The sequence below is a fragment of the Camelus ferus genome, chromosome 1, assembly GCF_009834535.1.
Source record: "Camelus ferus isolate YT-003-E chromosome 1, BCGSAC_Cfer_1.0, whole genome shotgun sequence".
In the NCBI taxonomy this organism is placed as follows: Eukaryota; Metazoa; Chordata; class Mammalia; order Artiodactyla; family Camelidae; genus Camelus; species Camelus ferus.
The window spans coordinates 83,434,387-83,462,308 of record NC_045696.1 but is presented as its reverse complement, the minus strand read 5'-3'; the positions used below and the strand labels follow the sequence as shown (position 1 = coordinate 83,462,308).

Here is a 27,922-nt window from a genome sequence, read left to right as displayed (position 1 = left end):
ATTATTAATTTTATCCTTGAACCATCTCAATTCCATCTCTTCCTCTGCTAATAGAATCCTTATTTTCTTTGTGCTGTGATCTTCCCAGCTCAAGGTGATTAATCATGATGGGTCGAACTCTAAACTAAGGATGACAGTTACGTTCCTCTTTGCCAGCAGTTCCCGTTCCCAGCCCGCCTTAGAGCCTGAGTACGACTGGCTGACTCAGTTCTAGCTAATGGAACTGAAGAGGAGCTCTGCTGGAGGGCATCTGGGAAAAGCTGAATTGGTGCCCTAATATTAGGATCAGATAAGAGAAGAAGGCTTGTTAGTGTTTTCTGGAGTGGCAGCAGACATTTTGCAGACATGAGGTGTCAAGTGAGAAAAACAAAAACCTTTGACCGTTAAAGATGGTGAGGGACCGATGACATAATTGACCGGTGAAAGCAGGGTGAAGTCACTTCTGTTTTCCTGTTAACTGAGAGAACACACACACATACACTCACACATACTACATGCCACTGAAACCGTTACAGGTTTTTTGTTTTTGTTTTAACAGCTGGAAGAGCTAATCTGAAATAAAGGCCAAAATCCAACATAAAATACTGGCAAAGAAAAGAAAACACACACACACACACACACAACAATTTGTGCAAAACAAAAAACCCACCATACTTTAACAAAATTATTTGAAACCAAAAAGTTATTTTAAGAAGAAAAAATGATCTAATAATAGGAACTCTGTTAAGGTGATAGCACATCACTAAACCTGATGATGCTACAGAAATTAACATTCATTACTGATTTTTTAAAATGTAAGTAAATTTAGAATAAATATGTTAAATTTCAAGAATAAAATTCTGATGACTTTTCCATTAGATGTAGTTGAAGCGAGTTGAGGGTGCTCATTATTATTGTTATAATCTAAATACTGTTCTGGAAGTTCTGGTCAATGAAATATGTACTGAAATAGAAATACAGTTGAAATTTTGAAAAGGAAATTAATACTGTTATATGAAAAGAATATGATTACATGCCTATACATCCCTAGAGAATACACTGAATTGATAAGAATACTCGTAAAATGGCCTCAGGAGAGCTAGATATTGTCTGATCTAATGGAGTTAACAGAGTATACACAGATCCTATAGAACATGGTGACAATGACACTGATGCATCTAAAACTGAGGAAGTTTATCTGGACACAACAACTGTAGTGGGCATCCATTTCTATCCAGGGGAAGCAGACATTGGCTCTGAAACAAAATAATTCCAGTCACTATGAAGGTCTGTTGGGCTGTGTTGTAAGGTGATTTTGTTATCTTTCACCATGACTTAGATGAAAATATCCTTAAAAGCATTTACTATCTTTTGTTCTGATTTCTTCTCTAAGTAGCAACATTCTGATGAATTACTTGTCTTCTCAGGTATCTTGGTTCTGGGAAGGCATGTATGTGTGTATCCTATGCATAAAGTCTTCCAGTATTTTCATTACTAGTAAAGGACTAGTTCCATAAATACATTAATAAATTCGAACTCTAGTTAACCACAGTAGAACAGGAAAGATACAAACTGTTCAATAAATGGTATCATGAAAATTGATTACATGGAGAAAAGGCAAGTGAATTATCACATTCACATATACATGTCAAAATGAATTCTACACAGATTGAACAGAAAATTTTAAAATAGATAAATGAAAATAATTCTAAAAAATCTAGAAAGAACATATGCATGAGTATTTAACTTACACCCCGGGTTTAGGAAGAATTTCCCAATGGGAAATGATACCTAGCCTAGATTAGTAGATGATATTCACCAAAAATGTACTTGAAATGTAAATACCCCAAAGGGGACCTGCAGGCACTTATTTTGGGAGGAATGCCTCCTCTTAAAAAGCTAAGAAAAGAGCGATAAAATTCCCAGTACGGTTTCTGCACTCACTGCCCCTCTTGGATCAGGGAAACCTAGAGAATTTTTAAGATCTTTTACAAGCTGTGAGATTCTTTGGCTGTTGCCTTTAAGTGCCCTGGTCAATCTTGTTTTCCTCTAGGAATGATCAAGTCAAGACAAACATTTCCTCTTCCTGTTCATGATTATCCCCTTGTCTCTTCACAGTCAGAGACCAGATAAACCTCAATTTTTAAGCCTTTGTGTCAGGACCTGCTAGGTGCCTAGAGCAGGGAGAGAGGGAAAGAAAACAATTCTGCATCTTAGGGGGAGGCAACGGTATTCTTTGAGTTTCACCCTGCCCCCTGCTCCCAGCACTTTTCCATACCCTGTGGATGAGGTCTCCTGCCCTGTGGTGCCCTTGCTTATCACCGTTGCATGTGACCTCATGGTGTCTGTCCACAATAAAAATGAAGAAAAAGATGACATGAGGAGAGGGGTAAGGAAATCGAGTATCCTGGATACAATCAGTGGTCGTGCTGGAGTAAGGCAGCCGGAAGACCCCAAATATCCAGAGGCTTCGTGGGAGACCACTGCCCCCTCATCTGAGCTTCGCCTGAGAGAGGGGTCTGGATGAAATTCTGTCCCTATTTAATGCCACAAAAACAAAGTCTTCCCTGTTGTACACTGCCACTCTAGGTGCCTTGCCAGGTACCTAAAATTTTATCCCAGATCTATGGAATGGTTCAGAATTATCCTTCATCACCTAATGTATAAAATGCAGATTCAGGTATAGGAAAAGCATTTTAAGGGTATCAGTATATAATGTATAAAAGTGCAGGATGTCTGAACATTGTCCATATCTTTGTTTATCAACTTTAGACTAAAACCCAGCAAACACGATTGAAAGTGTTATGATATTTCAATCATGTTTGCTGATTTTTAGTTTTTAGAGTCAATCCACAGGCAAAGCACAAAATAAATACACTTATCTGGGATAACTTAAATATTATAAAACTTGACAATATAATAATAATGATGATGATGATGTAGCAAATTTGATAAAATGGAGGATGAAAGAGGGGAAAGTAATGAAGACTACTAAATTATTTTTTAGATTGTGGTAAATAATATATATATATATCTGTATATAAAATAAATCAAGAAACGAAGAATTGACAATAATAAGAGTTTACAAAGGTTGGTAGGAAGGTTGGTTGTTTTAAACCTCTCATTTTGTAAAGGAAGTTGATAAATACTGTCTAAATTTGATAAACAAAAAATAGGAGGGTAAAGGCCATAGATACTGATAACTGATTGTCTATAATGAGTGGGACTGGAAGGATGGAGGGTAGAGAAGAACAATTTTATCTTTCATTTTTCCCTTCTATACTTTTTGGACTTTGGTTTTTTTTTTTTTTAACAATATGTAAGTGTGTGTATACATATGCATGCATACATAATGTAATATTTATATATACATGCATTTAAAAAGAGGAAGATGGATATTGTGCCTCTTGGATTTTTCATCTGTGACTCTTATTACTCTTTTTGTCCATTTCTTTACTGTTTTGCTTTTCATTCTTTGAGATTTTCTTTCTTTTATTCTATAGACTACTCCCTTGATTTTCAATTGCTTTATTCTACCATTAAACCAATTATTTTCAAACCGTGGATCACAACATATCAGTGAGTTATGGGTCCTTTTTAAGAAATAAATAGAATTAACAGAATAATGTAATTTAGTGAAAGTTTATATGTATAACATATATATACATATACACAATGTGTCATAATGTTATATATATTTACTTGTTAAAAAAGCTTTCAAACCACTGATTTAGTCCATAATTAATTAGTTTTATCAGAAAATTTGCAAATCTTACCCTTTTTGCCCTTGAACTGCTCCCTAGTCATAGAAGACCCTTCTTGATTTATGAATGTAATATCCTCTTGGCTATCTCTAAAGACACTAATATTTTTTAAGAATTATTTCCCCCTAAATTTTCTCCCAGTTTGTTAATTTATTGCTTTATTTGATTCCTTATTTTCATGCTTTTAATATTCCTTCAGTGTCTGGTGAATTTTTTTTAATTAATTATTATTTTTTTTTTTTGGAGGGAGGAGGTAATTAGATTTATTTATTTATTTATTTTAACAGAGGTACTGGGGATTGAACCAAGGACCTCACATATGTTAGGCACATGCTCTTCCCCAAGCTATACCCTCCCCCCTTGTCTGGTGATTCTTGTTTGACTGTTTAGATTTATGAAAAAAGGACTCATTTAATTAGTAGAGCTTGCTTGCTTGGGGTTATAGGTCTGTGTCCCCAACAGCCCTTGAATGCGAGATTCTAATTTCAAAGTCTAAAAGGCACAGTCTGTTGACAGGAGGCGCTGCATAGCAGTGTTGCTGGGCAGCGGGTACACCCTTCATTGCCGAGTAAGGACTTTGGGAGGTGGGAATCTTACTGAATTTTATTTCTGAGTCAAACAATGTATTCTTTCTTGCTGTATATTGGAGAGGTTTGACATGACCTTAAGCCATGTTCTTCTTTCTCTCAGACTTTAGCACCCACATGTGGAACCCTCTTCTGGGAGGTGACCTATTTGCTTGGGAGAAAAATTCTTTGGGCTTGATGGAATCCTGAGGGAAAAGTTACTATCCTCTATCTGTAAAGAATGAGAAGGGGCTATCTGGTCCAGCTATTCTAAATACACATAGTACTTTAATTAATTTACTCATGTGATGTATCTTGGCTCCTTTCTGTCATTGTACTCACTGACTTTGAACTTGACAGAGCTCCCTTGGGGAAGAATCCTGCTAAGCACTGATGTTTGATGTTGTGGTTTTCTTTGCTCTGCATTATCCTATAATCAGATTACATCCGATTTTTATGTTTCGGGAATTCCTCAAATATATGAAGTAAGTTGGCACCCTTCCTTCCATTTTTAGAAACAGCCTATTGAATGCAGAAGCAGATACAAGAATCCAGCTGTCTTCTGTTAAGTCAGAACATTCAAGATATTTACAAAATAACAACCATGATATTATTCTCACTGGTTCTGGATAATATAGTTATTTTTCACTAAAAATGTGTCATAACATGTACTAGCTTTATTATTGTTATATTTAAATAATGACTAAGTTAAAAAAAATTCTCAGCTTAAATGTCTAATATGGTGGCTACCGATAGGTACAAACATAGGCAGAAACACTTTGGGCTCTTCAGTAATCTTTGAAATGTAAAGAAGCATTCAATATTTCTACAGTTTCCTTTAACTAGTAGTATGCACAATATTAAGTGATTTGCCCAAAGCAACATACTTCTAAAAAGCAAAGGCAGGACTTGAACTAATATCTGATTGCTCCAAAGTCCTACTTCCAAAATGGTTCTACATTCAGTCTTTGAAAGCTAATAAGTTTTTTCAGATCTCTGTCAATATCTCATCTTAAATAATTTCTTGCTTGATTGTCACTTTCAAAAGTCTGGCATCCAGCAGGTTCTGAGTAGTGATAGAGTGTGTTTATGCATAAAACTTCTGAGGGATCTTGTATACATGTCTGAAATATCCTTGACATCCCCAGCAGTTATCAACCATTCTTTCTTCAGATAGAGTTGACTTTCAGTTATCACACCTGTGCCTATTCAGGCTTTTAGACACCCTGTAAACAATTTTTTTTTCATTTCTTTGTCTCTTCCAGATTTGAACGATCTCAATTCTTAGTGAGTGTATTGTTATCACAATTGCTGTTAACGATTGCTATTGTAGATTACAAGTAAAACAGGTATTGTTAAGTGGCTTCTATAATTTGTTACTAATCACTATTATAATGTATCTCATGCAATATTCACATCAGTATTGAAATTTCAATATTCCTATACAACACTCATTATGACAATGCAGTCTCCAGTGGCTTGTGATGGTTCTCCCTTGCTTATAGTTTCAGTTTTCACACGAGAATATGCCAAATTATGATACCCACCAGTATGACTTCTTTCCCAAGCCATGAATTATGCAGCTCTGCAGCTACTGCTGACTCTTCTGGGAATTTATTGCCTGTAGCCTGTCCATCCCAAGTGGATCACTTCTCTCTTCCTGCCAAACCCCTCTCGCTGCCTGGACTCTGGCTCAGTTCTCTCATTGTGGCCCCCAGAGCTCTACCAGCTTTTTTTTTTTTTTTTTTTTTTTTTGACTATTTGTAACAATTAAAAAATGGTGCCCCTTCCTCAGGGCACATGCGGTCGTGAAACAGAGACCCATGAACCCCTCATCCCCTCTGCCAGGACATTGTGGAGACGACACTCCTTGACTCTGAACAACTTCTGAGAGGTCATATTGGGAAAATGGTGGAGAAATTTTGTAATACTGATATTTGAACACCACCATTTCCCGTGCCTTCTAGGTAGTCTCCCACTTCCTAGATAAGAATAAGAATACTCTTTAATTTTCAGCAGAAAACATCATCTTTGCCACTTGCATTTCTGGTCTCTCTAGGAAAAGGTGTGTTACTTCAACACAGAATACCTGTGTGTTTCAAGCATTCACTCCCTGTAACTTTAGTCTCAAATTGTCTGCTCTCCAGATTTTTACAAAAACAGTCTATATGTCATTTTGCTATATATATTTGTCAGTCCAGCGATGCTATGGACTCAAAGAAAATGAATGTCCTCAGGGACTGACCTTCATTTGTATCCTCTCTCTGGGAGATACCCTCTTTTTACACTGATGCTTTTGCTTGCTTCTCGGTATCAACCTTTACTTGCCCAGACCCTTCCCAGCTGGTTATTTCTTGACCCTGACAGTTTCTTCTATCCTTCTGGCCTCCTGATCTTGGATTTCTCCACCTGGAAAATTCTCCATGGAGAGATCTACTGCAACCTTATCCTCACTCAGGAGGTCTGGTGTCTTTCCCTCATGGACACTTTGTAAGCAATCTGTGCTACCACACTTGTTTCTGGATATGAACCTAGAGGTGCCAAATATCCATTCTTCTGGATTCTCAAGCTTTGGTAAGGTCAGACCTCCAGGTAGCCATATTTTTGGAGCCCATGCAAATGGTTTTACTCTGTGCTTTCACATAGTGCTTTAGACTTCACTGAGAGACAGAGTAAGTTATGTTCATATGGTTCATATCAAGGTATGGTCAGGAAGGTTCCTGTAGCTTTTAGTAGTAGCATATGAGAAGACCCTGCCCATTATAATTATAATTATTTTTTGATAATCTTTAAACAAACATCCACATGAGAAATTTTTCTTAAAATATTATGCTGAGTAGGTGTGTCTTCCCTAGTGAAATGGTACTTGTGGATTATTACATAACGAATGGTGACGAGTCTGTGGTATCCCGTGTTTTGCATTGTCCACTAGGAAGCATAGAGCTATAAGCTGTGATCATTTTGCTGTAAGTATATTTAGCATAGGTTTCACCTTTCTATTTTATGTTTATGAGATTCCTTAACTCAAGCTGATGACTTAAATTACTCTATGATTTTATGCTTTGCCTCATTCCAAAAGCCACCTAAGCACGGAAATATAAAAATAATGATAACAGAACAAGAGCCATGCAATAAAAAGAGGATATAGTTATAGAGACCCTGCAGGGTTCAGAGAAATTAAAGGAAATTAGAGATAATAAAATAAGCTAATTTTGTCTGGGCCAGCGATAGTATAACTCCACATCATCTTTTCTGCAACACATGAAGTATTTCCGCGAGTTTTACTTCTACCTCAGTGGCATTGCTGTCCTCTCATCTGGACTCCTGCTGAGTGGGCTCAGATGCCGGCCTTTCATTGAAGTCTCTTCTTTCTGGCCCATCCTGCTTGGTCGTTAGAGGGAGTATCTTGGAAGGAAGAAAGAGGTGCTAAGCAGTCCTTTCCAGGTCACAGACCTGATGGAGATTGCTATGGCACAGAAGTGTATGAAGTTTTACATACAGTCACCTGCATCAGCATGAAAATGTTTGCCTGTATTAATTAAATCTCTTTCAAAAAATTGTTTAAAAACAGATGTATACTGACTGATGATTGGTAGAGGCACTTGGATCTTGTCAGTACTGTCTTATTGCATGGGGAGTTTATAGACTGAATTTTTTTTGTCTCTGCCATATTTTATTCATTTTTGTCCGTCCATTATGATTGCCTTTCAGTTGTGGAAGAAACTTACTCCTTTTCTTTTGTTTCCTTTCTGGTCACGTCTTCTTACAGAGCCCAGGAACTCCCTCTGAGGCCACTGCTCTTAGATGACTTGTCCCAGTGATCTTTATGTCACAGCTTAGATGATTTTTTTTAAAGTCAATTATTATTTTCTATAAAATGAAATGGGAAAACTTATTTTTAAAATACAAAACTAGGGCACACAAGAGTTAAGTGTTTATCAAAGCTTCCTAGCCAGGAGAGCCAGAGTGAGAAGTCACAGCTGTGAGTGACGAGTCTACGGCTTATCTCCGGGGACTTGCGGTACAGGTTTCTTGCCTGTTTCTTGACATTTCTGTGGACTTGTTTGTAACCTTGGTAGTCGCAGTGTGGGAGAGAGGAGGGGGAAGAGGCGAGCTAAGTAAATAACAGTCTAATACAATCTCTGTCTTCCAAGAAGACATTTTATGATCTTTAATGTATTCCTGCCAAAGGAAATAAAATATTTAGAAATTCACATAGAAATTCAGAGAATCACCATATGCAAAATTATCTTTTAAATCTCCTATATATTTATGTAGACAGAGAGATGTATGTTTTTCTTTTTTTATCTACTCTATCCCCACTCTATCCTCTTTGACAAAACTCAAATTGTATTTTAAGTGCTATGCTTGGTTGTGGCTGCTGCCATTTTTGGAAAATTTTTCATTAATTTTTTTTTCAAAATTTGTTGCTTTGAAAGGCCCCCTAGGGTTATGTAGGGTATAGGTCTACACAATTATTATCTGCTGTCAGCAAAACTGAATAGCTGGGAGGGAATAATTATATACTCCCTGGTGCCATAAGCCACTTCTGAACATCTTGCAATATATACTGGATTCATTTTAAAGTGGTTGTAACTAAATGAATCACAACCTTTTGGGGATAGGGTAATAGATATTATATTAAGACTGTGTATAGTCTGTAAGAAGCCAGTATATTAAAATCTGTCAGAAAAGGTCATCATTGACTATGGGTTAATATCTGTGGTCAGTACCTTCGATAGTGCCAATGTATGTTGACACTTATCTTTCAAGTGGCTCAAGGCAGAAAATGAGATCTGGAATTTTAGCTGAAGGGTGTGAACCAGATTGCCAAAGTTCTCAGTAAAGAGAAGTTTCTTTTCTTATCTTTCCTTTTTCTTTTTTTCTTTTTTTTTTTTGGAATGATTCTGGGTATTTTAACATTAAGGTATATATAGGATTTTACAGTCTTTGGACCTTGGGATCCAGGGAGAGAAAGGATATGCCCTTTTCTTCTCACCCTACCCCCAGCCAATTACCTTTGGAGAGGTATCAGCTGTGTTTTGCTAATGAGCATTGCCGGAGGACGTTCTGGAAGCTCACTGAACACGGGGACTTGTAAGCGTCACAGTGGAATCAGACAACCTGTCAGTCTGTTTATGCGTGTGCTGGTGTTTTCTTTGCAAAGCATGCAAACCAATTAGAGTGAGGCTCTCTAAGAACGTTTCTGAGGAGCTGGATGCTTCTTTTAATGTCTGGCGTGGGCATCTGTTGTATTGGGGGGAATGAGGTGAAGAATTTTCTGATCAATTTTTAGAGGAAAATTAGGATGAAGGTAAAAACCAGTTTTGTTTAACAAGGATTTAGTAGAGAAAATGATCTGAGTCCCATATATCTGTACAGTTTGAAAGTTCAAAAGAATGAGGACAAACATGTTTCCTTGACCATGCTTTTCATTAAGTGCCTATTGTTTTGATAATTAGTTCATTACAGAGGAGAGATGTGAATGGTGACCTCTGTCCAGTCTGGCTCATGAAAAACAAATGGACTGATTTCCTCCGGGCAGTGTGATCAATTACCAGTAATGAAGCTGAAATGAATGATCCCGGTATGCCTTTGTGCATTTTATTTTGCAAGGAAATCAGTGTCTTCTGCAGTCTGAGAGAAGGCTAGGACTTAATACTACCTCCATAATATTCTGCCTTTCCACCCTCCCCTCCCCAAATCAAGACTTATGTCAGATAAATTCAACTGTTGCCTTAAGGAGGAATCAGGTAAATGTGGGGCAGAGATAGCAGAGTTACATTTCGAAGGTTTCCTGTTACATGAATAGCAGTCAGTTATAGAACAGGTAACTGTCAGCAGTTTTATTTTAATTCTTTGCTAGATGGAACCTCAGGGAGGAAATGTTCTTGTATGTAGTGAGGAGTTCTTTTTTCTAAATTGTATGATGATTGAAAATTGTGGCTATCATTAATTGTATTTTTACTATTTGCCATTATAATAGGGATGATGGCAATGATATGTAGAAGCTGATACTGAGAATTTATAAACATTTATTGCAGAAGCTGGGACTTAGCATCAGCATTCCGGAATACCGCCACCACATCCCATTGAAAAACTGACAGGGGTCCCTGACATGGGTGGTACCTTGGTATTGTCATCTCATTCTTTGTCTGTTTCTTTCTGGCTGGAAATGTTGCACTTAGTAACTGAAACCCTCTAAATAAGGGATGTGGGACAAACGGGATAAATTTTAACCTCAGTTTAGTTTTGTGTGTCCTGTCTGTTTCCTGCTTGGACCAAAATCTACTTTTAAAAAAATTATGTGTTTGCTTTGTTATAGTAGTGATGTAAAAATAAAAAGTCTGTGAAGACTTAAACTCATTATTTGCTTCTGATGGTTTGAGTGAAAAAACTTTGGGATCTTTTAGCTCCTGGTCCACATTACTGCAGAATGACAGTGTGTGTACAACATGTACTGCTTTAATCCCGTTATTTGTAGGAATATCTTATTAAAATTGTGAATGACAATGTAGCAGTTCATAGTGTTTTAGAGAGGAAAGAACTGAATAACTGTCATCAGTAGACCCAATATGAGCCTTCCTCATTCTGTCATTTATTAGCCATATGATCATGAAGGAGTTACCTAATTTCTACTATATAATCTCCTGATCTATTCTGTAAGATTTTTGCATTAAACAGCCTATAACATCACTTCTAGCTCTAATATTCTATGCTTTAGTGATTGTTAACTGTAATCATTCATTCATATATTCAGTAGACAATATTTATAGTCACCTGGGTACCAGGACTTTACTAGTACCATCTACTCGTAGTGCCTAAGAAGATTATAAATGAGAAACAAACTACTTTTCGGAAGCTTACAGACTAGAGGAGAAGACAGACAGGTAAATAACAGACAGGTAAATACAGTGTGGTGGAAGCTGGGGAAGACCCACCTGTTTGTCTACTTCTGAGATATGTATTTAAGGAGGTATCTCAGCCTATGGACATTACACTCCTTCTGGGAAGACAGATGAAAAGACTTAGGGTCAGACCCTCTGTCAGTAGGGTTCTTCTTTATGGGAGTTTTTAAAAAAAAGGCAAGGAGCTCATCCTAGGATAAAATAGATGCCTGCCCTTTATCTCAAAAAGCATGTCAGTTTTCAGAATTGACAGATATTTTGGTGTCACTCTGGATGATGCCCCTAAAAATGTGCTCCAACCTAGCTCTGAAGAGGTAAGTTCAATTTTATCAAGAGACAGTGAGAGAGAGAACTGAAAAAAAGACAGCATCAGCTTTGGGAGAGCTGCTACACTGGTGGAGATGGAAGGTTTCCTTTTGTGTGAGGGCTGCGTTCCTGAATACAGAAGGGACATGATAGAATTAATAGCTATGGAGATAATACCCCAGAAATGAGATCAAGGCCAGTCTCTGGGCAAGAAGTGGTAATAGCTTCTGTGGGAGCCCTCAGGTACTATACCAGCAGCGGTAAAGGAAAACTTTAAATTTAATGATCTTAAAATGTTCTGTGTGTGCTATAGCCCATTTAACGGGGCCAAAACAATCCTTTGCTCCTTTCAACCCAAAAATTCAACTTTGTATTTATTAAGTTTGCCACTAGCTCCTATATTTTATCAGATCTAACATGCCATTAAATGTGGGACATGCTGTTATGATAGGTATCACTAAGAAAGAAAAACATACCAAGTAAACAAAGGTTGTGTTACTACTTTATTTTATATGTGCTGAAGGAGCTCTTTAGAAGGCCTCTGAGTGCCAGGTGAGTTTCCTGACTCTGCTTTACTCAGCTTAAAACAAAGAAGAGTCTCTAATGGTTGCACTACCTTAGCTGGCAGATTTCAGAGCCAAGCAGCAGTGCAGAGAAATCCACCTGGTCCTGCAGCATGTTTGCTTAGCGTGAAACTCCCAAGTTTATAGTCCAGGGGTTCTCAGGAGTGGTTTGGAAAGGGAAGGGTGGAAAAAAAGAACAACTGTAATCTCACAGGGGGAAGGATTGGCAAAGCGGTAGCAGAGCAATTTGTAGTTGCCAGAAAAGGCTGGATATTTGTAAGACAGATCCTGATTTCAGAGATATTAAAATGTGGAGGAAAATGTGCATTTTTGAGTAGAGATAATAGGATGTGTGTGGAGTGAAATTAGTAGGAGCTTTGTAATGTCACTAGGTATTGAGTGTTGAAAGGCAACTAGGCTACAGAGAAAAATGAAAGTTGGTAGAACTGCTCATTCTTCTCTGTGAATGGGAGAGGGGAGAGAGAGAGACCAGGGAACAGTGAGACAGACACTGACTGTCTTCTCCTTTGACGATGAGCTTCCTGGGTTGCTTTTCAACCGTTTGGGGAGCCCAGTAGTGGTCAAGGATCTGACTTTGAGAATGATTTGGTGGTTTAAAAGACCACCATGGTGCCTAAGAGCCATCTGGGACTAATGAGAAAAGAGACATAGCATCAAAGTGGTGTAGTAGGTGAAAAAGTTAAAGGAATTGTTATTATTTGTGCTTTGATTGGAATTCATGCACTTCATTGACTTATCTCAGGTTTTCTTGGGCTTTAGAATCATGAATGACATGATGGAGAAAGATGATAATGTATATTCCTTTCATCCCCCATCCCTCTTGGAGTAAAAGCTTTTGTGTGCGTAAGGATCAGTTGGAGAGCTGGTTAGAAAATGCTCAGCCTGAGCCCCAAGTGAAGAGCTTATGGAGTCCAGGAAAGGGGTATGATCCTGGACTCTGTATCTTTCAGAAGCATCCCTAGTTATTTGCAGTAAAAGTAGTACGTGTGTTACGTTTTGGGGAATATAACTTTCATTGCTAACGGCAAGTTTTGTTGTTTAGGTGGTTTTATCTATCTACCCTTAAGACTTCTCAGTTAGAATTTTCCCTTTTTCTCCAAGAATCCTCAGAATTGGACACTTTTTTTTTTTTTCCCCACAGTAAATCTCCTTACGGGCAGATTAAGAACACTATCTTTGGCCCAGTTTAAACCGGGTGGGTGTTTAAAAAATTAGATATTAACCCACATTTTCTTGGCATAGAAATATACTTCTTCCTAGAAATGTTTAGATTTCATATTGTAGAGACAAGCTAAGTGCCTAGAAATACTTTCCATTGCATCCAGGCACTACCGGGCTGCCCAGCTGCAAACATCATCCCGACATAAAATGCTCCTTGGCTTTGAAGGCTACGGAGACACATTCAGTCTTTTCTGAAAGTAAATAACAGAAGATGCATTCATGTGTTAAATTATTTGCTTGGTAATACATTCCAAGAGAGAAGAAAACATACGACAACATTGTTAGTTGGGTGACACAAACATTTGTGATAATGCTCAAGCACATTTTGCAGTGTCTAAGGTGGATGGTTGTGTGGCGTGGATGGAAGTATGTCAGCTGGCATTTAGCCCATTGGTGAAAGGTTTGGAGCATTTGTGTTGGGTAATTTTATGATGGATTTAAGAGAATTTGTTTTCCTTCAGAAAGGATATGATGCATGCAATATTCCATATGTAATTCTTTGAGTAAGAGATAATTGCACTGCACATTAACCAACTATTTGCATTTAATTAGCAACGGTTTCTGCTACTGTAATGTTTCTTTTCAGTAAATGTTTGGAAGTGTATTTGTCTTATTTAGTAACTTTTTAAAGATGTTGCCACACCTCAGTGCTTCTCAAAGATTATCCAAATGTCCTACTCAAGGAAAACATTTCTCAATTACTCAGCATTATAAGCTTAGTTTCCTCGTCTACCTGAGGGCTTGCACTAGGTGATGTGTAATATTCTTACCAGCACTCATGTGCAATTGCAGTTATGTATATGGTGTTATTGAATATATTTTAGAATTGCAGTCCGTTACTATTTAGTTTATGTTCCTTTTAGGAAGGATATGTGGGAATAGGTTCTAAAGTAGGACCTTTCAAATCGACGTGCTTGGAAGACCTGCCTCGGACTCACCTAGAATGCTGGCTGAAAATGCAGATTTCCTTGGTGTTAAGGGCCAAATTGTGTCCCTGCCCTCCTCCTCCCCCCAGTTCTTATGTTGAAGCCCTAACCCTCAATATGACTGTATTTGGCAAAAGAGCTTTTAGGAGATAATTAACGTTAAGTGAGGCCATAAGGGTGGGGTCCTAATCTAATAGGATTGGTGGCCTTATATGAAAAGGAAGAGAGAGATCTCTCATTCCACATGCACCAACTAAAGGCCAAGTGAGGACACAGAGAGAGGGGGGCCACCTGTAAGCCTGGAAGAAAGCTCTCTCCAGCAACCAAATCAATCGGTGCCTTGATTTTGCACTTTCCAGCCTCCAGAACTGTACGAAAATACATTTCTGTTGTTTAAGCCATCCAGTCTGTGGTATTTTGTTATAGCAGTCCTGAGTTGACTGTGACACTTGGTTCCACTCCAGTTTTACTGGATCTAAAATACCAGAAATGAGGTGGCTTGGGAATCTGTATTACAGAGAAGCCCCTCCCCCTGACACATGTAGGCAGCCAGTATGTGGTGAGCATAGAGGAGACAATAGATGGTATTACGGCAGCAGGACGGCAGGGGTTGGGGAGTGAGTATGGTGGAAGTATTTGGTCTTAAGGTTTAAGTATCTGGGTGTCCAAGACCCCACTCAGGGCCAGGGTCTTGATGGTAGGCTATGGTCTCTGCTTAGACAGCCAATCAAATGCTGAGAGGGTATATGGAAAATGCTAATGACCTCTGGGAGAAGACAGCCGCACCCTGGGCTAACCTTGCCTCCCAGGGAACACGTGGCCACAGGATCTGATGGATCTCAGGACTTTGACTTTCCCATGCAGGGTCATATGTCATGTGAGAGCCATCTGAGTAAACTCGTCAAAGGCCAGAGATGGATGGGATTTGATACTGCGGTTGTCTCTGAAGGTGCTTTTTTTGTCCCCTCTCTCCAGGTTCTTGGCAGTCCTCTCAGACAAGGTTTCAGTTTCCAGACCTTGCTTTCTTCTCTAGCTGTGATGTCGTCCTCTTCCACAGAACTCTGGGCTTGCTCCTCTGTGCGCCCGCACACTCACACTCTCGCCGCCATCATAGTAAACTCGTCCTGGCCCAGCCCTTAACCAGGGAATTGATAAACTAATCCTTGCAAATATATTAATGGATTTTCAGATGATGACTTTTCAGGTAACTTATTTACATTTTAATAGAGAGCCTTCAGGAGGCAAAGCCTTGAAACACCAAGGAGTTATTCTACTGACAAAAATTTCAAGCCATTTCCCTCTCAAATTATATGGGCAGCTGTCTCATTGACTTAAGTCCAGAAACAACCCAGCTCAAGGTATAAATAAAACAGGACCGAAGCAGTTCTATTCAAGGTCATAAAAAGAATAAAAGAACTGAAAGAGACTCACTATCCCCTGGCCCAACACACGCGCCGCTGGATGCCATCCCTTCCTGTTCCTGTTTATTCAGGGATGTGCTTTACCACAAGTCATGTTCTCTCTTTTTCCCTCTCTCTTCCTGTCTCCCCTCCACCTCCCCTTAACTCCTCTTTCTTTGTCCATTTCCACTTAAACTTGTTCAAATCTCTCCCACTTAAGACCCAACACCCTTGTCTCTTCTCTGTGCTCTTGAGCAAAATGTTTAGAAAAATGAGTGTAGAGATCACTGTCCCTGTGTTTTCTCTACTACTCATTCTGCTGCTTACAACTCTCGCCCTTTACACGGCTCCAACTAAGCTCATCAAGTGCTTCCTTTACGCTAAATTTAATCAACACATCCTAATCGTTAGACCTTGAGAGACCTCGCCCACTGCGAACTCCTCCCATGTTCCCTAGGACAACACCGCCACACAAACACCCACAGCAAGTGTGTGTCCACCACACCCAGAAAAGAAAATTCCAAATTATAACTGTAACAACTCTGAGAATATGCTCGTGATCTCTAATTCCTTTCCACCTGGGCCCAAATACAAAGATCAGAAACTACTGGTAGGAGTGGTAGGGAAATGGAGCTAAGATAGAAGGAGGGATCATAGCGTTCCCCCACTGCCTTTGTGGATTTCCAGATCTAGAGTAAGCTCCACCTGGGAGACAGCAGTTTTCTTAAGGCAGGCTTTCTCAGCCTCAGCACTACTGAGATTGCAGGACAGATAATTCTTTGTCGTGGGGGCTGTCCTGTGCATTGATCCCCAAGCATCAGCCCTGGCTTCTACTCAGTAGACGCTGGTAGCATCCACTCTCCCCAACTGTGGCAGCTCACAGTGTCTCCAGACATTGCCAAATATTCCCTGAGGGCAATTCTTTTACCCCTCTCTCCTACTTGAGAACCACTGTTAAGGGAAATGAAGTTTGGAGTTTTAATTACTGCACTGGACAGGATATTCAGATTACTGAAATGATCTTTTCTGGTGACTAAAGAAGAGAGAAGTTATAGGACCTGCCAAAACTTCACACAGTGGCAGGGATGTGACGTTTTAAAAGATCCATACCAAAAAAAAAAAAAAATCTGAAAAAAAATCTTAAAGATTTCTCCCTCTACTTGTCTTTTGAAAAAGTTATTCTACTTACTTCCTTATCTAAAGGCTAAATGTATGAATTTAGATTCTAGTTTGCCCCAGATAGTTTTGTCCCAGCTTAGTTATTAATAGAACCTCCTTTCTCAAAAGTGTCCCATTTTGGATGGAAATGACAGGGCCCCCTACTAACTGTTTTCTCAGCCACATGAAAGCATCAGGAGGGAAGGCGTTTCTTCCTTGTGCGCTGCTGTATCCCCGTGGTGCTGTCAGTATGGCGGCTAATTTTGTGTCAACTTGACCGGGCCAAGGGGTGCCTAGATTAAACATTATTTCTGGGCACATCTGTGAAGACATTTCTGGATGAGATTAGCATTGGAGTCTGTGGACTCAAAGTGGCTTGCTCTCTCCAGTGTGGGTGGGCAGCATCCAATCCATCGAGGGCCGAAATAGAACAGAAAGGCAGAAGGAAGAATGGGCCCCTTTTTGCTTCCTGCTCGCCTGCTGAACTGGGACGTTGATCTTCTCCTCCTTCCTTTGGACTGGGATTCATGCCACTGGCTCCCCTGGTTCTCAGGCCTTCAGACTCAGGCTAGAATCAACGCAGCCCACTTCCCTGGGCCTCCAGCTGGCAGACAGCAGATGGTGGCACTTCTCGGCCTCCATAATTTTGTGAACCAATTCTGCACGAAGAATCCCTTTTTGTATGTGTACCTATTGCTTCTGCTTCTCTGGAGAACACTGCTCACTACAGCCATGGAGTGGTCAACGAATAAATACTTGTCAAACCTCCAGTAAAAATAAAACTCAGTGATGTCATGTAATTCATCAGCGGGACTGGCGTGGCCCCGAAGGAGGCGGGTACAGGGAGTTTCCCTCTGCATGTCAGGGTGCAGTTCAGAAGTCCTTCTGAGGGGATTCTGAGGTTTCCTGGCCACATTTCAGCCAGGTCACCTTGCCCAGATTCCCAGGGAGGAGAGTAGGCTGCTTGTACACACAGCTGAATGCATGTCACTGTCATTGCTCTGCAAGCCTACTTATATTTTGAAAAGAAAATCACTATTCATACTTTATTCATTATTGGTAGATCAGTCCATGTGATTTGTCCCTAAGGGGAATAAATGAGAATAGAATTTAGATTGTGAAGGATATTTCTTCTATAAGAGTGCAGTGTGGAAGAGGGGTCTGCCTTAAAGAATTGTTCTAGGTGAATCTCTCTGTTCCTTCATGTTTACTCAGTTCTTCATCACCACCGAGCGTGTACTGGCACAGCCATGCAGACGCGTACACACTCTCAAAAACTTGTGCATACTTTACCTGGTTATTTTCAAGTTCCTGTGTTGGAGTTACTTGCTGAAGAAATTGAGAAATGCTCTTCATTTAAGGAGAAGTCAGGAGTGATATGCAATATGACTGGTAAAATCCTCAACTTGGCCTTTAATAAGAAGTAGATGGCATAATTGGGGTGTCCTTATCATCTCCTGGAAGAAAAGCTTAACATCCTAAGATTGTAGCAGACACATTTCTACACCGATGCCCTAAACAATGCCTTAGCACCTCTGGAATCACTGATATGTTTCCTTCCAGAAATAACGGTAAACCTCTGGAAGCATTTATGATTCAAACAGATTGAGAATTAAATAATATTATTTTCCTACTCTGAGAGCTTTTGATTGTATTATTTTCATTGTATTAATTATAATACTTGTGAATCAGTAGCCTCATTTTATGTTTGAGCGAACTGTGACTGTGAGAGTTTAGGACTTAAACACGGGTTTCCATGACCCCAAGCCATTGCATCTTCTGGTATTTCATTAGAAGTCTTTTGGCCAATATCAGAAGGTAAAAGAACAAATGTAACATATTTATCACATTTAATATGGTGAAATCCTTATGAAGATTCTCGGACAAAATTACTTATCCACACCAGGCCTCTATATTTTTATCTGCAAAGTGAAGATAGTAAGAGTAGCTACCTTATAGGACTGTTAAGAGACTAAAATTAAATAATGTATTTACAGAACTTAACAAAGTCTGTACACAGCAACTGTTCAGCAACTTTTTATCAAGAGCAGAGCAAGAATGCATTTGATACACCTATAAATTATTTTTTATATATATAGGAAATAATTTAGGGACGTTAATAATTCTTTAAAAATTATTTACTTTTGTGTCATGGTTAGGTATTTAGCAAGAATCTGTTACTTTGCAGCAATACGCTAGGTATCACAGAGAGTGTACGGAAGCATCTTGTCTGCTGGTGAGCCCCTTCCGTCCTGGTTATGAAGATAAAACACACACATAAATTAAAGAACACCGAGTTGTGAGATTCCATCTGGAAGAGCAACAGGGGTCTGGTGGTGGTGCTAGCTGGCTCCTTAAGAAGTGTAGACTATGGAGAGAGGGAGGGAGGGAGGAAGGGAGGAAGGGAGGGCAGCGGGAAGGGCGGTGGTCATGAACAAGGCTATGGAGAGGTCAAGAGCAAGGCCCTTTGCAGAGAAGCAACCAGACAGAGGCAAGACACTGCCTTGGTGGAATTAAAAAGGAAGGAACGCTTTTTTTGAGTTGCTGCTCTGTTAAGTGTTTTATCATTTCCTTATAGGAATTTTGAAAACTGAATTTCTAAACTAGACCTATTTGGAATTGCCTGTTTTTCTCCCTTCCATACAGCAGCGCAGGACACCGGGAGCCTCCAGGGGAGCCCAGACAATAGACTCATGGTGTGGATTTGCTCCACATAGACTGCATGTACAAATGCAAAGACTGGCCTCTGAAATATTTTATATTTACATGTGAAATAGCTTAAATCGTTTGAAAATGTTACTTGATTACTTATATGCATTTCCAAGTAGCCTCCCTGCCTACCTTTTGAACTTCATTTTCACCAGACCGGTGGAGGATCTTAATTGGACTGACTAGACTCCTTTGTTCCATAACACCAGTGCTTACCTGTCACTCATGTCTTCTAATGTCTACTGCGATGGCTGGAAGATTGCCTCTCTTTAGATAAACTTCTGGAGAGATTTTAATAACTTTTAAACCTTTGTACTTGCATTTGTCCTATCCATGCTTTCAAGTGTTCTTTCATATCATCTTTTAACAGATTTATTGAGATAGAATTCACATACCATCCAATTCACTCATTTAAAGCATATGATTCAATGGCTTTTAGTAGAATCATAGAATTGTTCAGCCATTACCACAGTCCATCTTAGAACACTTTCATCATGCCAGAAAGAAGCCCTGTACCTTTTAGCCACCATCCCTCACTCCCTCCGTGCCCCCAGGCCTAGGCAACCAGGAAACGACTTTCTATCTCTATACATTTGCGTTCTGGACATTCCATACAGATGGAATCCTGTTATAAGTGGCTCGCTTCCTTCACTTGGCGTAATGGTTTTAAGTTCACCCATGTTGTAGCATATATTAGTACTTCATTTCTTTAATATTTCATTGAATGGAAACACCACATTTTACTTACCTTTTCATCAGTTCATGAACACTCGGTTCTTTCAACTTCTTGGATGTTATGAATATGGCTGTTATGAACATTCATGTGCAGTTTTTCTGTGTGAGCATGTGCTTTTATTCCTCTTGAGTGTATTTCCAGGAATGGGATTGCTGGATGATATGGTAACCCTGTGATTATCCCTTTCATGACCTTCTGAACTTGGAGATGGCCTCACAACATACCTATATCCAGGCACACCAGACACACGCCTCTGCCCTCAAATGCTCTTGTTTTGCTTGGTTCCACTGTAGGCTCTCTGCTCTTCTTGTATTCATAATCTCCTTTATGTCTTCTTACAAATCCAGTGCTTAGAATACCAACCAAATGTTTATTTCTAACCCAGACTACTTCTCTGGACTCTGGATCTCTATATCCATATGTTCAGTACCAGATCTTTTTGAATACTCCATAGGGACTTCTAAATCAATCTTTTATTCCCCGCTCTTCCAATATGCTCCTCCTTCTGTATATTCTAACTGGGTGAATGACACATCCTCATAAGGAATCCAATAGCCATGCTAGCCTTGTTCTTTCTCTTATACAATCCATCACCAAACACTGTTGACTCAGTCTCCTAAACGTGACGAGTCTTTCCCCTCACTCCACCCTCACTGTCATTGCTTTGGTTGAAGCTCTCAAGTCCCTGCCATGCAGTAGCCTCTTAACATACCATTCTGTAGACCAACCACTTCCTCTTCTATCTGTTCTTCCCGAGGCTGCCAGAAATGTTGCTCTGAAACACACATCTAATCATATCCCTCCTCTGCTAAAATCTCTCAGTGTTTCCCCATAGTCTACAGAATAAACTGCTATCTACTGGGCTTGGTGTACCAAACCTTTCATAGCCTGACCCCAGCAACCTTCGAGCTTTGATTATTGCCAGCTTGTGTCCAGATGAAAAATTGTCAAGGACCCCATGTGAGCTGAGGGTTTTTTCACCTTCCTGTCTTCCTCTACCTAGTTTCCTCCACCTAGACTGTCCAGTCTCTCAGCCTCTTTGTGGTCTGACTAAATTCCACTACAGTTCTTTTTTGGGGCAAACAAATAAACATGTATCATGAAAAAAAAGCTTTTTGTTCTTTAGGATATTTTGAACCTTTAGCAAAAATATTCCTTAATCTCAGTTTGAATTAGTTTGGTTCCTAAAGCATCTTGTACCTTCTTTCATCATAGACATTATTGCGCTGTATTTTAAATATATCCCTTTACTCACCTCACCTGACTTCCTCAATTCACTGTTAGTTTCTTGAGGCATAAAGCCACATCTGTTTGCCTTTGTCCTCTCAGCACTCTGTACAATAGTAGGTAGGAATAATATGTTGAATGAATGCATGAATTCTACATGCACCAAGTATTCCAAACCCTCAGATCTGCTTGTTTCAGATTCCCAGTGTTTCATGTGACCCAGCTTCCTCCATGCCTACAGCTAGTGACAGTATTAAGTACGTGATATGTGATACGAATGTGGTCCTCTTTCTTATACTTGCTTTCCTGCCATCTGCTCAGCTCGCTTTTCTTTCTGGTTCTCATGGTTATTCTTGCTGTTTTGCCTCAATTTGGCAAGGATGGCTGCTTAGACTGAATTTCCAAGGCCAGGAGACTTGAACTCACTCTGTGACTTGTGAGGGTCTGTGTGTGCCTGGTCTTCATGCTGCCATCTTATCATTCTCTGCAGCCTTGAAGGTAATTCTCTTTGCAAATGGATGTAATAGGAAATGAAACATTTCCCTCTGCAATGGCTATCGCTTAATGGCCAAAGAAAAGTCCAGATAGTATTATAAGCTTTCTATGAGTTTCTTCTGATTTTCCCTTTAAACAGTTGAAAATTACTAGTTAGACTTTGAAAAAGGAAGGGGAGGGGTATGATACAGGAGTTCCACCCCTGCATACCTCTTTTCCCACACATAGTTCTAGAATCACTCTTTAAACATTTGCTTCATTGTAAGAAAAACAGCTTTTATTTCAGAATTTCCCATTGGGCTTCCACTTCCTCTCATTAAAATGAATGTGTTTGCAGTTTGGAAGAAGAATTATAGGGCCATCCTTTTGAATGTTGAATGGAAAAGTGAATACATTTAAAGCAGAAGAGGCTCCTGCTTGTATTCTCATAAAATGTGAAATGCTGTATAAAAATATAGCCAACATCTAGTTTCAAAAATCTATTAATAGGCTGTTAATCAGTCTAACAAAATATTTCAATTTTTTTTGGTCATTTGAGTTTTGATCGATAGCTTTAAAGTTCCTTTTATTTGGATATTGATTAGCATGAGGTAGAGAACAAAACAAGAAAAAAAATTAGCTTTTTAAAAATATTCCATGGTGTTCCAAATAGACAAAATAAACAATTACGTTGGTGATTGTGTAATTTAGTGTTTATCATCAAAAAGCTGTATTTCCGTGCTTTTTATCTCTGGTTTAAAGACATTTTGTAAAGATTTCAGACAACAAATGGAAAATCTAGTTCATAAAGCAAAGAGAGATAACTTGCATTGTGAGGACTGGAAGTAGTTACTCCACAGAATTCTTTTATTTTAAATACAGTGTTTTGAAGAAAGACGAATAGGTTTTCAAGCCTATCAGTTGTCCCAGACATTGCCAATAAGGTCAAGTCTGGAAGAAGTGAAAGCGAAAGAGAGAAAGTAGTAACTTTCGTAAGGAGACTTTGTTTATTCCAGGAGATAAATGAGATTCACAGATGGATAGAAAAGACATTTGCATTAAGTGTCATACGCTGAATGACTAGTTTGTAATTTGCTTCAGAGGTTTCCTTTCTGAACATCTGAAGTCATTCTCAGCTCTGAAAATTCCCAAAGTGTGTTTCGGAATTATTTCCTTCATTACTTGTAAATCTGTGTCTTGAGATTACCACCCAGATAGTGTTAAACTTAGAAAAATCAAAAAGAATCAGTTTTCTAAATCTCTTGGAAAAATCCAACGTGCCGCTAAGTTCTGTTTTTTATATCTCTCCATCCTGGAAAGAGAGATGACCAGGAGAAGTTTGGGTTCAGAAGCACAGATTTATTGCATAGACCTGGGAACCACCCTTTATTGGTTATCACAGTCTGAAAACAGCAGCAGCAAACGTACGAAAAAGCCAAGGGGCTGAGGAAGGGTGAGGGGCAAAGAAGCAGCCTCTTCTGTTACTTCTGTTGACGCTTGTCAAATGAAATTCTGTAAACACAACTCGAGGTGTACAAAGAGTCAACACAGACTTGACTTTCATAGCATAGCATGTGAATACAGAACACGCTGGGAAAGATGTTTTATGAGGAAGCAGTCTTTTGATGGAAGGCATCCCTTAAATTTTATGCATGGCTGTATAAAAAGAGATAAACTGAAAGACCAAGTCATTTTCTAAGTTAAGAGAAAAGACTTATTGAAATGACATGCTTTTTCTTTGCTCTGGAGTTCACACAATGAGGCAAGGCTTTGGGAGAGTTAGGTTAGAGCTTTTCAAATATATTGACAATAGCAAGAGATGTTTTGTTTAGCTTCTGAGTAGATTTTTTCCTCTCTCTTTTATGTGTTACTGTTAAATAGTCTTTCCGATTTGTTGTGTCGAAATGGAAATGGTTGTCAGTGACTCAGGTCTTACCACCAATGGTGTAAGTTTGATGTAAGAATATGCACTTAGATGAAGCGACAACAGCAACTCTAATTGTTGAAAATTGCACATCAGGCATGTAAGGAGTGTACCACGGAATTCGAAGGAGGTCGAAAGTCCCCCTACTCCCTTCTTTCCCAGCTAAAATTTCTCAGCAATCGGAAGCCTAATATCCCCAACATGTATATATTTACTTGTTTGTTTGCTCATTTGTTTAACAAACATTTAAAGGCACCGTGTATCAAGCACTGCTCTAAGTACTTAAGAGAACTCACTGAGATAGTGATGCTTATTATCCTTAATTTGCAGATGAGACAATGGAGACCAAGTAGGGAAACATTATTCTTCCAGGACCACACACTGTTAGTATCCAAACTCAGGTAATCTGACTCCAGGATCTGTTCCTTCAGCTACTAGCTGTAACCTTCTGCTGCTCCAGGCTAACAGTTTATTTATACGGGTTATTTTTTAATGATGAAAGTACCGTAGTAAAGAGGGACAGTATATTAATAGCCATAAATACATCACTCTGAACAATGTAAAGGTCTTGGAAAGAGCTGACTGGCTTTCCCAGAGGCGAACTGAGACCTAGACTCTTACTGGAGGAAAGGAGGGGCTGAGAGGTTTAAAACCCAGAATGTGAGTGGAGTGAGAAGGCTCCAGAAACGCTCTGGGTTTATGTGGGAAGTGGAAATTGTGGAAGGTAAGATGGGCGCCCACATGGGCTGCTTTACACACTTGACCCTTTTATAACCTGAACCAGGTCTGGCCACCCTAATCAATCTGTTCTTTTGTCTACTTTGTTTCCTTCTGAATTTTTTGTTCTGCTCTCTGTCCTCCCCTCCCCTTGTCTTTCCCATCCTTCTTCACTCATTAATGCCAGGATTATACGTCCTATGTAGCTGGCTAAGACTTGTTGTTTATTGAGCCTAAAGCACCTGCGCTCTCATCTGAAGCACGCTCACTGTGGTCCCCGCGGGTAAATTCTGGCCCACAGTGGTGTGTGGATTCGTGCTAGAGTACATTGTGCTGTGTTTGTGTTTTTGATTGAGTTGGTGGCTCTGTCAGCCAGGATGAGATATTTACAGCACACGCACGAGCACAAATGTGTACACTTGTGCACACACACGGACGTCTTAGTAGTTTAGATAGCACAATTTTCTTTCTCACTCATGTAGCACATATATAATGACAATTGCACTGAATTGTCTTCACTCTGGACCTACCTTGATGAAGCAGCCACTGTCTGGAATATTAATAGTTGCCAGAGCAGAGAGAGAAGAGCTCTGGAAGATCATACATCTACAATTAAAATCTGGTTTACAAGTCACTAAGCAGAACTATTCACATGGTCCTATCCAGTCAGGAGGAGGCTGAATGGTGCAATTCTATGTGCCCAGAAGGCAGGAAGCCCTGTGACTCCTACCATTGTAGACATTTAAATTCAGAGAACCCACTTAAAGATTGGAAATTAAAAAAAAAAAATCAAAATTTGACAACATTGCTTCCCAATCCCTGCTAGGAAGTAGTTGATTAGAGCTAAAATAGCAGGTTTCCCTTCGGTGTAAGATATGTGGCAAATCTCCCATTTACTAGCTCCCCTCAGCTCCCTGATGAGGTGTCTGTGTCCACATCCATTGTTCTTGTGTTGCTCATTTTCTTATAGAGGGTTTAATGAAGGAAGTACCTGTTGCCACATCTATCACAAGTTAAAAAAGACAAAAAAAAAAAAATGAACCCAGATTTCAAGAAGAATGGAATTGCTTTATTGTTTTTGTTCTTATTGTTATTTTGGTTTGGTTGATTTTTGGAAGCTAAAAAATGTTTCTGGTTGCTTAATATTATTTATTCTGAAAAAAAAAAAAGTTTATCAAATGTATTTGATTTTTCCCTTAAGGATACCATTGGTCTAAATAAATCTGGGATAGGGTCCATGTGGATTAATTTATTTTTTCTTAAAATGTCTTTTTAAGTTTCACTTTGGGCTTAGGTTTAATAAATATTATTCAGTAAATATGGTTTGTTGCAAATGTGAGGTTCCAGTAGTTCAGATTTGAAAAGAACAACAGCCCATGTGGATTTTGAAATAAACTCTGTGTGGCATGCTTTTTCCTTCCTGCTATTTCAGACGTTTTAGAAGATCTAATTTTTCTTAAAAAAATTCTCCAAGAAAATTAATTTACATTCTTTTACATTTTCATCTTGACAGCAATAGGGAAAAAGTTGAAGTGAGTTGATATTTACTTGCCAGATAAAACAATTATTAATGTAAATAGACTGAATGCGAATTTTGTTAAAAAATTGGTCAGCCTAATGTTTTCGAAGTTTAGATTAATCATTTTTGGAATTTTTGAATGCATACTTGAAACGAAGATTAAAACATTTTTCAAATGGCACTGGACACTACTGAAGTCAAACCATAACCTTTTATTTGATATTTCATATCAGAGGGTAATCAATTCTAAATGATCTACATTTCAGGAATTGGTTCAGAGTCTAAAATTTGATATTTCACTTACCACTACTGTGAGAAGACCTGTACGTATTGCAGAGAACAAATATATTTTTTAACATTTTACTGTTAAATTGGGATGAAATATGCTATTTTACTCTGACTATGAAGTGTCACACTTTAAAGTATATTAAAATTTAGATAGTTCAATATGTATTACCAAATCATATGAATGGCCATGGACAGCTGAGTGAATAATTTTGAGGAATGACAACTCAATGTGCTATTCCTTTCAAATGAAAGCTGTAGAAACTCAGTCTGCCTAGTCTACTTTTAGAAGTTAATATAAGTTCAGTCTATTTTCATATTTCAATTGTACCTGAATTTAAAATGCCAGGTTTCATCCATCTCTTATGGTAACTCTTAAGTCTAACCATTTCCCAAAATATTTTCTAAAGTGCATATAAAAGCCTATTGGGAAAAACAAAACAAAACAAAACAAAAAAAAACCCTTATGGTATATTGGCTCTTATGCAGGTTAATCAAAGTATGGATGGTTAAAAAGAATCTTCTTAAAACAAGGTTATTAACATTTTGAGTGAAGGTACATCTCATAGTGAAGTATGATGGGCTGGCTCCATCTCTCTTTCTAAAAGAGGAGAGTTGAAATCATAGCATATTCAGGCAAATATAAGTATCCACGGTTTCTGGAGGAGAGGGGATTTCGGGATGGTGAGCCCTTTAAGAATTTTTATCATGTATGTGACTAAAAAGAATATGCTTTTACTGTACTCACAACTCTGCTGATAGCAAATGTGTGTTGGTTTTCCCTACACCAGCCAATTTACTAACTCTTCAAACACAAACTGGGTGTCCTCCAGTTCAGTTCTGACACTACCAGGAGTTGGAGCGGACTCCTCAGGTTAAGGGCTCAGTCTCATAAGGCTGCCCCTCACTTCAAATGCAGTCTCAAGTTCTAAGTGTTCATCTGTACTTCTGACCGACTGACTGTAAATTGGGAATCCCCACAGCCCCCTCCTCAGGTTTAATAATTTGCTTTAACATCTCACAGAACTCAGGGAAACACTTTACTTAGTGATTTAACATACAGGATACAGGGTACAACTCAGAACAGCCAAATGGAAGAGATGCATAGGGCACGGTATGGGGGAGGGGTGCGGGGCCCTGGACATAACACCCTCCCAGCGCTCTTATGTGTTCACCAACCTGGAGGCTCTCCAGACCTCTTTGTTTAGGGCTTTTATGGAGACTCCATTATGTAGGCACACTTGATTAAATCATTGGCCATTGGTGACTGAGCTCAATCTCCAGCCCCTTTCCACCCCTCTGAGGTTGGGGGATGTGGCTAAAAGTTCTAACCTTCTAATCACCTGTTCTTTCCTCTGGCAACCAGCTCCCATCCTCCCAGGCTCATCTCATTAGCTTAAACTCAGATACGGTTGAAAGGAGCTTGTTATTAACCAAATACCTATGGTCAATTAATTCTTGACAAAGGAGGCAAGAATATACAATGGAGAAAAGACAGTCTATTCAGCAAGCAGTGCTG

At 39.1% G+C, this 27,922-nt stretch overlaps 1 protein-coding gene and 1 long non-coding RNA gene across 3 annotated transcripts in view; one reads left to right on the top strand and one right to left on the bottom strand.

The window, feature by feature from the left end:
- Positions 1–27,922, top strand: part of LOC102518431 (EGF-like and EMI domain-containing protein 1) — a 497,761-nt gene that overhangs the window by 124,322 nt on the left and 345,517 nt on the right. The window lies entirely within an intron of this gene.
- Positions 7,150–25,485, bottom strand: LOC116665329. Its single transcript, XR_004321900.1, has 3 exons — positions 24,536–25,485; positions 20,049–20,053; positions 7,150–7,160 (listed from the first exon to the last, which is right to left on the bottom strand). It is a non-coding gene; the product is annotated as an uncharacterized LOC116665329 (long non-coding RNA).